The sequence below is a fragment of the Pristiophorus japonicus genome (assembly GCF_044704955.1).
Source record: "Pristiophorus japonicus isolate sPriJap1 chromosome 24 unlocalized genomic scaffold, sPriJap1.hap1 SUPER_24_unloc_2, whole genome shotgun sequence".
Taxonomy (NCBI): Eukaryota; Metazoa; Chordata; class Chondrichthyes; family Pristiophoridae; genus Pristiophorus; species Pristiophorus japonicus.
In genome coordinates, this window is record NW_027250649.1 from 2,752,898 (window position 1) to 2,767,032 (window position 14,135).

A 14,135-nucleotide genomic window follows, 5' to 3' on the forward strand; every position below is an offset into this window, starting at 1 on the left:
AGGTGGACGGAATAGATTCCACGGCCACTATTTTGAAGAAGAGAAGATTAGTTATCCCCGGTATCCTGGCCAATACTTAGCCTTCGATCAACATAACACAACAGCTTATCTGGTCATTATCACATTGCTGTTTGTTGGAGCTTGCTGTGCGCGAAAGGTCTGCCGACCTTCCGACATTACTAGTGTCTATTTATCAAAAAGTACTTCATTGGCTGCAAAACACGTTCAGAAGACCGATGGTCCTGAAAGACACAATTTAAACCCAAGTTTTTATTAAACCCCTATGGTTGATAAGCTGGGAGTTTCCTGACCAGAAGTGACCCTCAATCGATCTCAGTTATAAACTGGTCAATGTGAGTTGAACATGTGAAAATGTAGATCGACAAAAAGAGCAGCGAGTTTGCTGTTCAGTTTATTCAATATATACTAAAACAATAACGAACCTTCCTGGTAAGATTTTTGCCTTAGAGCAGAATAGAAACACAAAGTATAAATGAGGAAGGGTTGTAACTGATGACCTCATTCAAGAATTTGTGATTGTGGCAAGCAACAAATCTGATTGGATGTTTAAAGAGACCAATTAGAGAGAAATAGAGGCCACCTGCAGCCTGGAAACACTAACGTCCCAACACCTCATTGGCAGTCGGAGTGGGTCCCTGCGGCGCTTCAGAAGACAGGTTGAAACGGCAAAGTCACCGATTCGCTCTCAAGTGCTCCTCCGATCAAAAATAGCTACAGAACAATGGATATTGACAAGCGACCAATGAACCAATCACAAAGGCCAGCGGGAGTCGAGCAGTCAGTCGAGGAGGCGGGAGCTCGGAGCAGCGCGAGTCCGGGGTCGGCGAGAGGCCTATAAAGGCCAGCGGGAGTCGAGCAGTCAGTCGAGGAGGCGGGAGCTCGGAGCAGCGCGAGTCCGGGGTCGGCGAGAGGCCTATAAAGGCCAGCGGGAGTCGAGCAGTCAGTCGAGGAGGCGGGAGCTCGGAGCAGCGCGAGTCCAGGGTCGGCGAGAGGCCTATAAAGGCCAGCGGGAGTCGAGCAGTCAGTCGAGGAGGCGGCAGCTCGGAGCAGCGCGAGTCCGGGGTCGGCGAGAGGCCTATAAAGGCCAGCGGGAGTCGAGCAGTCAGTCGAGGAGGCGGGAGCTCGGAGCAGCGCGAGACCGGGGTCGGCGAGAGGCGTACCGGTGCAGCTGCAGGGAGAAGGCAAAGATACAAAGGTGACGTCACAGCCTAGGGGGTAAGTGATTGGCTGGTGATTGGTGAGTAGTTTTTCTTTTTCTTCTTATATTGGTCAGTAACTTTTAACATTGTTATTACCAGTTTAAGTGTATCTAAGGGTTAAGACATGGCAGGAGAGCTCGGTCGGGTGTTATGCTCCTCCTGTACCATGTGGGAACTCAGGGACACTTCCGGTGTCCCTGACGACTACGTGTGCGGGAAGTGTATCCGCCTCCAGCTCCTGACGGACCGCGTTACGGAATTGGAGCTGAGGGTGGATTTACTCTGGAGCATCCACGATGCTGAGAATGACGTGAGTATCACGTGTAGTGAGTTGGTCTTACCGCAGGGAAAGGGTCCACAGCCAGATAGGGAATGGAAGAGTAGTGCAAGGAAGGTAGTGCAGGGGTCCCCTGTGGTCATCCCCCTGCAAAACAGATACACCGCTTTGAGTACTGTTGAGGGGAATGACTCATCAGTGGAGGGCAGCAGCAGCCAAGTTCATGGCACCGTGGCTGGCTCTGCTGCACAGGAGGGCAAGAAAAAGAGTGGGAGAGCGATAGTGATAGGGGATTCAATTGTGAGGGGAATAGATAGGCGTTTCTGCGGCCGCAACCGAGACTCCAGGATGGTATGTTGCCTCCCTGGTGCAAGGGTCAAGGATGTCTCGGAGCGGGTGCAGGACATTCTGAAATGGGAGGGAGAACAGCCAGTTGTCGTGGTGCACATTGGTACCAACGACATAGGCAAAAAAAGGGATGAGGTCCTACGAAACGAATTTAAGGAGATAGGAGCTAAATTAAAAAGTAGGACCTCAAAAGTAGTAATCTCGGGATTGCTACCAGTGCCACGTGATAGTCAGAGTAGGAATCGCAGGATAGCGCAGATGAATACGTGGCTTGAGCAGTGGTGCAGCAGGGAGGGATTCAAATTCCTGGGGCATTGGGACCGGTTCTGGGGGAGGTGGGACCAGTACAAACCGGACGGTCTGCACCTGGGCAGGACTGGAACCAATGTCCTAGGGGGAGTGTTTGCTAGTGCTGTTGGGGAGGATTTAAACTAATATGGCAGGGGGATGGGAACCAATGCAGGGAGACAGAGGGAAACAAAAAGGAGCCAAAAGCAAAAGACAGAAAGGAGATGAGGAAAAGTGGAGGGCAGAGAAACCCAAGGCAAAGAACAAAAAGGGCCACTGTACAGCAAAATTCTAAAAGGACAAAGGGTGTTAATAAAACAAGCCTGAAGGCTTTGTGTCTTAATGCAAGGAGTATCCGCAATAAGGTGGATGAATTAATTGTGCAAATAGATGTTAACAAATATGATGTGATTGGGATTACGGAGACGTGGCTCCAGGATGATCAGGGCTGGGAACTCAACATTCAGGGGTATTCAACATTCAGGAAGGATAGAATAAAAGGAAAAGGAGGTGGGGTAGCATTGCTGGTTAAAGAGGAGATTAATGCAATAGTTAGGAAAGACATTAGCTTGGATGATGTGGAATCTATATGGGTAGAGCTGCAGAACACCAAAGGGCAAAAAACGTTAGTAGGAGTTGTGTACAGACCTCCAAACAGTAATAGGGATGTTGGGGAGGGCATCAAACAGGAAATTAGGGGTGCATGCAATAAAGGTGCAGCAGTTATAATGGGTGACTTTAATATGCACATAGATTGGGCTAGCCAAAATGGAAGCAATACGGTGGAGGAGGATTTCCTGGAGTGCATAAGGGATGGTTTTCTAGACCAATATGTTGAGGAACCAACTAGGGGGGAGGCCATCTTAGACTGGGTGTTGTGTAATGAGAGAGGATTAATTAGCAATCTCATTGTGCGAGGCCCCTTGGGGAAGAGTGACCATAATATGGTGGAATTCTGCATTAGGATGGAGAATGAAACAGTAATTTCAGAGACCATGGTCCAGAACTTAAAGAAGGGTAACTTTGAAGGTATGAGGCGTGAATTGGCTAGGATAGATTGGCGAATGATACTTAGGGGGTTGACTGTGGATGGGCAATGGCAGACATTTAGAGACCGCATGGATGAAGTACAACAATTGTACATTCCTGTCTGGCGTAAAAATAAAAAGGGGAAGGTGGCTCAACCGTGGCTATCTAGGGAAATCAGGGATAGTATTAAAGCCAAGGAAGTGGCATACAAATTTGCCAGAAATAGCAGCGAACCTGGGGACTGGGAGAAATTTAGAACTCAGCAGAGGAGGACAAAGGGTTTGATTAGGACAGGGAAAATGGAGTACGAGAAGAAGCTTGCAGGGAACATTAAGGCGGATTGCAAAAGTTTCTATAGGTATGTAAAGAGAAAAAGGTTGGTGAAGACAAACGTAGGTCCCCTGCAGTCAGAATCAGGGGAAGTCATAACGGGGAACAAAGAAATGGCGGATCAATTGAATAAGTACTTTGGTTCGGTATTCACTAAGGAGGATACAAACAACCTTCCGGATATAAAAGGGGTCAGAGGGTCTAGTAAGGAAGAGGAACTGAGGGAAATCTTTATTAGTCGGGAAATTGTGTTGGGGAAATTGATGGGATTGAAGGCCGATAAATCCCCAGGGCCTGATGGACTGCATCCTAGAGTACTTAAGGAGGTGGCCTTGGAAATAGCGGATGCATTGACAGTCATTTTCCAACATTCCATTGACTCTGGATCAGTTCCTATGGAGTGGAGGGTAGCCAATGTAACCCCACTTTTTAAAAAAGGAGGGAGAGAGAAAACAGGGAATTATAGACCGGTCAGCCTGACCTCAGTAGTGGGTAAAGTGATGGAATCAATTATTAAGGATGTCATAGCAGTGCATCTGGAAAATGGTGACATGATAGGTCCAAGTCAGCATGGATTTGTGAAAGGGAAATCATGCTTGACAAATCTTCTGGAATTTTTTGAGGATGTTTCCAGTAAAGTGGACAAGGGAGAACCAGTTGATGTGGTATATTTGGACTTTCAGAAGGCTTTCGACAAGGTCCCACACAAGAGATTAATGTGCAAAGTTAAAGCACATGGGATTGGGGGTAGTGTGCTGACGTGGATTGAGAACTGGTTGTCAGACAGGAAGCAAAGAGTAGGAGTAAACGGGTACTTTTCAGAATGGCAGGCAGTGACTAGTGGAGTGCCGCAAGGTTCTGTGCTGGGGCCCCAGCTGTTTACATTGTACATTAATGATTTAGACGAGGGGATTAAATGCAGTATCTCCAAATTTGCGGATGATACTAAGTTGGGTGGCAGTGTGAGCTGCGAGGAGGATGCTATTAGGCTGCAGAGTGACTTGGATAGGTTAGGTGAGTGGGCAAATGCATGGCAGATGAAGTATAATGTGGATAAATGTGAGGTTATCCACTTTGGTGGTAAAAACAGAGAGACAGACTATTATCTGAATGGTGACAGATTAGGAAAAGGGAAGGTGCAACGAGACCTGGGTGTCATGGTACATCAGTCATTGAAGGTTGGCATGCAGGTACAGCAGGCGGTTAAGAAAGCAAATGGCATGTTGGCCTTCATAGCGAGGGGATTTGAATACAGGGGCAGGGAGGTGTTGCTACAGTTGTACAGGGCCTTGGTGAGGCCACACCTGGAGTATTGTGTACAGTTTTGGTCTCCTAACTTGAGGAAGGACATTCTTGCTATTGAGGGAGTGCAGCGAAGGTTCACCAGACTGATTCCCGGGATGGCGGGACTGACCTATCAAGAAAGATTGGATCAATTGGGATTGTATTCACTGGAGTTCAGAAGAATGAGAGGGGACCTCATAGAAACGTTTAAAATTCTGACGGGTTTGGACAGGTTAGATGCAGAAAGAATGTTCCCAATGTTGGGGAAGTCCAGAACCAGGGGTCACAGTCTGAGGATAAGGGGTAAGCCATTTAGGACCGAGATGAGGAGAAACTTCTTCACCCAGAGAGTGGTGAACCTGTGGAATTCTCTACCACAGAAAGTAGTTGAGGCCAATTCACTAAATATATTCAAAAGGGAGTTAGATGAAGTCCTTACTACTCGGGGGATCAAGGGTTATGGCGAGAAAGCAGGAAGGGGGTACTGAAGTTTCATGTTCAGCCATGAACTCATTGAATGGCGGTGCAGGCTAGAAGGGCTGAATGGCCTGCTCCTGCACCTATTTTCTATGTTTCTATGTTTCTATGTAATCATTGCCATCCATCCCTCATTAGCATAGGGCTGTGGGCGGAGTGCGGGGCTGCCCATATAATGCGGGCTCGGAGCAGAGTTTCCTTAAATCTGCGCCGGACTGAATCAGCCGATAGCTGACGGAAAGTCAACAGTTACCGCCAAGAAAGTCATCAAGAAAACATCACCGAAGGGCGGCAAGAAGCGCAGAAAGTGGAGGAAGGAGAGTTACTCCATCTAAATCTACAAAGTGATGAAGCAGGTTCACCCCGACACCGGCATCTCCTCCAAGGCCATGGACATCATGAACTCGGTTGTGCACGATATTTTGGAGCACATCGCGGGTGAGGCTTCCCGCCTGGCCCATTACAACAAGCGCCGCACCATCAGCTCCCGGGAGATCCAGACCGCCGTGCGCCTGCTGCTGCCCGGGGAGCTGGCCAAGCGCGCCGTGTAGAAAGGGATAAAGGTGGTGACCAAGTACACCAGCTCCAAGTAAAACTGCACGCTGTCCTGGGAGATCAAACCCAAACAAAACGGCTCTTTTAAGAGCCATCCACAGCCTCTCTGAAAGAGCTGCACAAACCCATCAACCTTTAGACTAACATCACTAATTATTTCCTGAACAAGTGACTGAGAACCTTTGCAGTTCCAGCTGTAGATTTCATTTTGAATTCTCCGACAAGCAGCTTCATTGTCTGGTTCGACCTCAGTGTCGCTGGAATTACCCGCCCACAAACTACAAACACGGTCCCTGGTCGCTCTTTCCCTTTGCTCTCAGACCCGTTCATGTACACCGCCTGCCGAATTAAAAGCTTGTTTAGGGGCTGAAAATCAGGTTTCAGTCACACATTTTCTCTCGCAGGCCCTTTTCAACTTTATTTTTCAATTCCTGTTGCGGGTCAGTCCGTTTATTAACCCGACACTCCCCGCAGTGTAACAACCCAGAATGGGAGTTCTCAGAGAACAGAACCGGGGCATTCTGTCTCTCTTCTCTTTCGCAGAGGGACTACCAGTTCTGGTCTCACTGCCGCCTCTGCGGGGGATCGATCGATAATCTATGAAACCCAACTTTGACAAAGATTGAATTGCAATGTGTCCCGTTACAGAATAAGTGGAAATTGATTCACGCCCATTACAGACAGTTTGAAACAGTATCCGAATTTAATGGTGATTGTAACAGTTTGGAACTTGCAAGGGAAATATAGAATAAGAGAAAGGGAATTAAAACGTGTTGGCAAATCTTTGACTAATGGTAAATTTATTAACATAATCCGCTATTTTAAAAATTCTTGCTGGAGTTTTTGAATTAATTTCCGCCTAACTTTTATTGGCGGGCTAAACAGACTGTGACCAATGAAATTCACCACAGAGCGACCAATCACATGTTCACACCTTGCATTCCTCCAGAAGGTACATGAAAGGCAGATGTGGGCAGTTTCTCATTCTTTCTCTGAACGTGTGGATTGTGGAAATGTCTGGAAGAGCACCATGTACTGAAAAACGCCTGTGCTGTGCCATGTATAATGAACGTTTCTGAACTGTTACGTAACTTGGAAAGAAATGGAAATGTATCCTCACCCGTTCGGATTACTGCTTTCATCTTCATAGTGCTACATGTAACGTGATTCATGATCGGTATTGAAATGTATCCTGGAATGTAATATAAACCTGTTCTTATCTGCTCCATGTAACATCCTTCTGGGTACAGTGCTACATGGAAGGTGATTTGCGGATTGTACTAAACTGTACCTTGGAATGAAATGTACGCAAGTGTATTGTATGGAACTGCTGTTAGCATCCAAATTAATTGTATGTAATTGCTGACCGTATCTAAATGTACTAAACTATTTTCCAATGCATCGTGAACATTTTTATATGAATAAAGTATATTTTTATAAACATTAAAAAGAGGAAAGACCGGCAGCAAAGCTCGGGCCAAGGCCAAGTCTCGCTCCTCCCGGTCCGGACTGCAATTCCTTGTGAGCCGTGTTCACAGGCTCCTGCGGAAGGCGATCTACACTGAGCGTGTGGGTGCTTGAGCCCGGGTCAACATGGCTGCTGTGATCCAGTATCTGACCGGCTGAAATCCTGGAGCTGGCCGGCAACGCGGCTCGCGACATTAAGAAGACCCGCACCATCCCCAGACACCTGCAGCTGGCCATCCGCAACGACCAGGAGCTCAACAAGCTGCTGGGAAAGGTGACCATCGCTCAGGGCAGGGCGCTGCCTAATATCCAGGCTGTGTTGCTGCCCACAAAAACCATCAGTGTGTCCAAGAGCAAGTAAAGCGAACAGGATTAAATCTAATAACAGAACGACTGTTTTCAGAGCCACCCTCAGTATCTGTGAAAGGGCTGGTTACTGTTCTATGGATCTCAGTTGTCCCAGTTCTAATTTAATATTAAATATCTGCAATTAACCTGGGAGTTTGCTGACCATAAAATAAGCAGGACATTGGCGGAGGGGTGGTGCAGACACTGGGGGAGGGGTGGGTGCAGCCAATTTTAACGAGTCCCCAGGGATCATGGGATAATTTTCAGTTTGTCTGGGATCTGAGCCCGGCCCCCGGAGAGGGATCATTTGATTCTGGGATCAGATCTTTTCTGAGAGGCGTGGGTGGCTCTGAGAAGAGCCTTTGGGTTCAGATGTTTACAAGTTGTCCTTTTTATTTACTTTTTGGCCGCTGCTTTCTTGGTCTTTGCTGATTTGGGCGTGGCCTTGGCCCTCGGTTTCTCCACCTTTTTGGCCACCTTCACCTTTGCGCCTGTGGCCTTCTTGGGGCTCTTGGGCTTCTTCCCTGGCGCCTTCTTCCTAGCCGGCGCTTTCGCTGTGTCTTATGTCGTTTGCATTGTTGCAGGTTACTTGGCTGCTGCTTTCTTCACCTCCCTTTCCAATTCCCCTTGGGTTCCTCCTTTGCGACTTTGAAGAAGCCCGAGGCGCCCGTGCCCTTGATCTGCTTCAGGGAACCATTGGTCACATTCCTCTTGATACTGAACCTGATCTGGGACCCGCATCGCCGCCTTTGGCTGCCAGAGTCTTCTTTATCGCGCCCAGGGACATCCCCTTGCGATCGCTGCCATCGGCCACAACCTTGATGATCTGTTCGCCCAACTTAGACAGGCTGGCTTGGAGTGGGGAACCACAGCAGGGCAGCTGTGCGATCCTGTGACAGGGAAATCTTTGAATTTTACACAAAAGGGTCCCTGAAATCCGGCGATGAGAACGAACACACAAACACAGTGACATTAGTCGAATCCACCCGCCCCTTTAACACACACTCGCTCACACAATGTTGAAATCTGCACATTCACACACAAACTGTTCGCAGATTTATAGTTCCCAGCACAGGTTTACTTCTCCGCTCGGCTGTGCTGCTGATTCTCGGGTCAGTTGTAGTTTCCCAGCTCAGTAAGTGTTAAACACTCTGAGGCCGGCGCTCCTCACAGTGTCTGTTCCCAGATTCGAGGGCAGGAGCCAATCACAGCTCTGGCTGGATTAACCCATAACTGCTTTAAGTTGGTATAGCGTCGAGGAGGAGGCGACAGTCCGGGTTCGGAGGTCTATAAAAAGGCCGCGAGTTCAGGAGTTCGGGCAGCGTGGAGGAGAAGGCCCAGCTTGTGCAGCTACAGGGAGAAGGCAAAAAATGAGTAGAAAGAAACAGAAAGGTGACGTCACAGCCAAGGGGGTAAGTGATTGTTGAGTACTTTTTCTTTTTTCTCTTCTATAACAGCGAGTAAACTTTAGCATTATTGTTTCAAATTTAACTGTATCTGAGGGTTCAGTCATGGCAGGAGAGCTCGGTCACGTGATATGCTCCTCCTGTACCATGTGGGAACTCAGGGACACTTCACGATGCTGAGAATGACGTGAGTAGCAGGTGTGGCGAGTTGGTCTTACCGCAGGTGAAGGGTCCACAGCCAGATAGGGAATGGAAGACCAGCAGGAAGTGCAGTGCAAGGATGGTAGTGCAGGGGTCACCTGCGGTCAACCCCCTGAAAAACAGATACACCGCTTAGAGTAATGTTGAGGGGGATGACTCATCAGGGGAGTGCAGCATCAGCCAAGTTCATGGCACCGTGGCTGTCTCTGCTGCACAAGAGGGTAGGAAAAAGTGTGGGCGAGCGATAGTGATAGGGGATACAATTGTAAGGGGAAGAGATATGCGTTTCTGCAGCCGAACCCGAGGATGGTATGTTGCCTCGCTGGAGCAAGGGTCAAGGATGTCTTGGAGCGGGTGCAGGACATTCTGAAAAGGGAGGGTGAACAGCCAGTTGTCGTGGTGCACATTGGTACTAAAGATATAGGTAGAAAAAGGGTTGAGGCCCTACGAGACGAATTTAAGGAGCTAGGAGCTGAATTAAAATGTAGGACCTCAAAAGTAGTAATCTCGCGATTGCTACCAGTGCCACGTGCTAGTCAGAGTAGGAATCTCAGGATAGCTCAGATGAATACGTGGCTTGAGCAGTGGTGCAGCAGGGAACGATTTTAATTCCTGGGGCATTGGAACCGGTTCTGGGGTAGGTGGGACCAGTACAAACCGGACGGTCTGCACCTGTGCAGGACTAGAACCAATGTCCTAGGGGGAGTGTTTGCTAGTGATGTTGGGGAGGAGTTAAACTAATATGGCAGGGGGATAGGAACCAATGCAGGGAGAAAGAGGGGAACAAAATGGAGACAGAAGCAAAAGACAGAAAGCAGATGAGTAAAAGTGGAGGGCAGGGAAATCCAAGGCAATAAACAAAAAGGGCCACTGTACAGCAAAATTCTAAAGGGTCAAAGTGTAATAAAAAGTCAAGCATGAAAGCTCGGTGCCTCAATGCGAGGAGTATTCAGAACACAGGAAAGGGTTCTGAGCTAGTTATAGTGGGTGAGAGCTCAGATGAACAGGACCCCAAGAACGAATCCAAAAGGCAGGAGGCAACAGAGCAGAGTAGCACTCGGATAAGTGTAAACCACAAGGTGATAGGAAGGGACAATATGTATGAATATAAAGTGGCTGCAGGAGGGGTCAAACTAAAAATTATGGTTGAAAAACCAGTATTAAAACACTCGACCTAAACCCATGCAGCATTCGAAATAAAGTAAATGAGTTGACGGCACAAATCAATACAAATGGGTATGATTTGGTGGCCATTACAGAAACATGGTTGCAGGGTGGCCAAGACTGGGAATTAAACATACAGGGGTATCTGACAATTCGGAAAGATAGACAAGAATGGAAAGGAGGTGGTGTAGCTCTGTTAATAAAGGATGATATCAGGGCAGTTGTGAGAGACGATATTAGTTCTAATGAACAAAATGTTGAATCATTGTGGGTGGAGATTAGAGATAGTAAGGGGAAAAAGACACGGGTGGGCGTAGTTTATAGGTCCCCAAATAATAACTTCACGGTGGGTCGGGCAATAATGAAGGGAATAATGGAGGCATGTGAAAAAGGAACGGCAGTAATCATGGGGGATTTTAACCTACATATCGATTGGTCAAATCAAATCGCATGGGGTAGCTTTGAGTGGGAATTCATAGAATGGATGCAGGATTGTTTCTTAGAACAGTATGTAACAGAACCTACAAGGGAGCAAGCTATCTTAGATCTGGTCCTGTGTAATGAGACAGGAATAATAAACGATCTCCTAGTAAAAGATCCTCTCAGAATGAGTGATCACAGTATGGTTGAATTTGTAGTACAGATTGAGGGTGAGGAAGTCGTGTCTCAAACGTACATACTATGCTTAAACAAAGAGGACTACAGTGGGATGAGGGCAGAGTTGGCTAAACAGACTGTGAACACAGACTAAACGGTGGCACAATTGAGGAACAGTGGAGGACTTTGAAGGAGCTCTTTCATAGTGCTCAACAAAAATATATTCCAGTGAAAAAGAAGGGTGGTAAGAGAAGGGATTACCAGCCGTGGATAACCAAGGAAATAAAGGAGAGTATCAAATTAAAAACCAATGCGTATAAGGTGGCCAAGGTTAGTGGGAAACGAGATGATTGGGAAAATTTTAAACAACAGCAAAGAATGACTAAAAATGCAATATAGAAAGGAAAGACAGATTTCGAAGGTAAACTTGCGCAAAACATAAAAACAGATCGTAAAAGCTTTTACCGATCTATAAAATGGAAGAGAGTGACTAAAGTGAATGTTGGTCCCTTAGAAGATGAGAAGGGAGATTTAATAATGGGAAATGTGCAAATGTCTGAGACCTTAAACAATTATTTTGCTTCGGTTTTCACAGTAGAAGACACAAAAACCATGCTAATAATTGCTGGTCACGGAAAAGTGGGAAGGGAGGACCTTGAGACAATCACTATAACTAGGGGGGTAGTGCTGGACAGGCGAATGGGACTCAAGATAGACAAGTCCCCTGGTCTTGGTGAAATACATCCCAGGGTATTACAAGAGATTGCGGAAGTTATAGCAGATGCATTCGTTATTATCTACCAAAATTCTCTGGACTCTGGGGAGGTACCAGCGGATTGGAAAGCAGCTAATGCCAAGCCTCTGTTTAAAAAAAGGGGCAGACAAAAGGCAGGTAACTACAGGCCGGTTAGTACAACATCTGTAGTGTGGAAAATGCTTGAAACTATCATTAAGTAAGAAATAGCAGGACATCTAGATAGGAATAGTAAAATCAAGCAGACGCAACATGGATTCATTAAGGGGAAATCATGTTTAACTAATTTACTGGAATTCTTTGAGGATATAACGAGAATGGTGGATAGAGGTGTACCGATGGATGTGGTGTATTTAGATTTCCAAAAGGCATTTGATAAGGTGCCACACAAAAGGTTACTGCAGAAGATAAAGGTGCGCGGAGTCAGAGGAAATGTATTATCATGGATCGAGAATTGGCTGGCTAACAGAAAGCAGAGAGTCGGGATAAATGGGTCCTTTTCGGGTTGGAAATCGGTGGTTAGTGGTGTGTCACAGGGATCGATGCTGGTACCACAACTGTTTACAATATACATAGATGACCTGGAAGAGGAGGCAGAGTGTAGTGTAACAATATTTGCAGCTGACACAAAGATTAGTGGGAAAGTGGGTTGTGTAGAGGACACAGAGAGGCTGCAAAGAGATTTAGATAGGTTAAGCGAAGGTGCTAAGGTTTGGCAGATGGAATACAATGTCGGAAAATGTGAAGTCATCCACCTTGGGAAAAAAAACAGTAAAAGGGAATATTATTTGAATGGGGAGAAATTACAACATGCTGCGGTGCAGAGGGACCTGGGGGGTTCTTGTGCATGAATCCCAAAAAGTTAGTTTGCAGGTGCAGCAGTTAATCAGGAAGGCGAATGGAATGTTGGCCTTCATTGCGAGAGGGATGGAATACCAAAGCATAGAGCTCCTGCTGCAACTGGACAGGGTATTGGTGAGGCCGCACCTGGAGTACTGCGGGCAGTTTTGGTCACCTCACTTAAGGAAGGATATACTAGCTTTGGAGGGGGTACAGAGACGATTCACTAGGCTGATTCTGGATATGAGGGGGTTACCTTATGATGATAGATTGAGTAGGCTGGGTCTTTACTCGTTGGAGTTCAGAAGGATGAGGGGTGATCTTATAGAAACATTTAAAATAATGAAAAGGATAGACAAGATTGAGGCGGAGAGGTTGTTTCCACTGGTCGGGGAGAATTGAACTCTGGATACAGCCTCAAAATACGGGGAAGCCAATTTAAAACCGAGTTGAGAAGGAATTTCTTCTCGCAGAGGGTTGTGAATCTGTGGAATTCTCTGCCCAAGGAAGCAGTTGAGGCCGAGCTCATTGAATGTATTCAAGTCACAGATAGATAGATTTTTAACCAATAAGGGAATTAAGGGTTACGGGGAGCTGGCGGGTAAGTGAAGCTGAGTCCACGGCCAATTAGCCATGATCTTGTTGAATGGCGGAGCAGGCTCGAGGGGCTAGATGGCCGACTCCTGTTCCAAATTCTTATGTTCTTATGTTCTATTGTTCGAATTCAGAAATATGTTTGACTAACATGAAAGTACAGATGATGTGCTCACCACCCCTGAAGCCTCTCTTTGTCTCTCTCGTCTCCGAAAATGAGGGACATTTGAATAACTGGTGTCTTATCCATCCCTTACTGCAAGATCCTACAAATCACCTGGGAGGACAGACGTACCAAAGTGTCTTCGACCAGGCCAACATTCCCAGCATTTGAAGCACTGACCACACTTGACCAGCTCCGCTGGGCAGGCCACATTGGTCGCATTCCAGGCACAAGACTCCCAAAGCAAGTGCTCTACTCGGAACTCCTTCACAACAAATGAGCCAAAGGTGGAGAGAGGAAACATTACAAGGTCACCTTCAAAGCCTCCCTAATAAAGTGCAACATCCCCACTGGCACCTGGCAGTCCCTGGCCAAAGACCGCCCTAAGTGGAGGAAGTGCATTTGGAAGGGCGCTGAGCATCTCGAGTCTCATCTCTAAGAGCATGCAGAAATCAAGCGCAGGCAGCGGAAAGAGCGTGCGGCAAACCAGTCCCACCCACCCTTACCCACAACGACTATCTGTCCCATATGTGTCAGAGACTGTGGTTCTCGTATTAGACTGTTCAGCCACCCAAGGACTCATTTCTAGAGTGGAAGCAAGTCTTCCTCGATCCGAGGGACTGCCTATGATGGTGACATCCCTGACTCAACACCCAGAGATGGCTATCATAGTGAGCGACAGAGAGACAGACAGACTACTCTATCTCTGTCTGTGTCCCAAACTATGTCTCTATATTACATCAGTAATAGTGTCACACATTCATGTATAGCACCAGCGGAAAAGACAGAGAGA

The 14,135-nt window shown here is 47.0% G+C and overlaps 1 long non-coding RNA gene across 1 annotated transcript; it reads left to right on the forward strand.

Moving 5' to 3' along the window:
- The first annotated feature begins 511 nt into the window (after window positions 1-511).
- Window positions 512-7,207, forward strand: LOC139241228 (uncharacterized). The gene is made up of 2 exons (XR_011588824.1): window positions 512-1,236; window positions 5,392-7,207. It is a non-coding gene; the product is annotated as an uncharacterized lncRNA (long non-coding RNA).
- The last annotated feature ends 6,928 nt before the right edge of the window (window positions 7,208-14,135 follow it).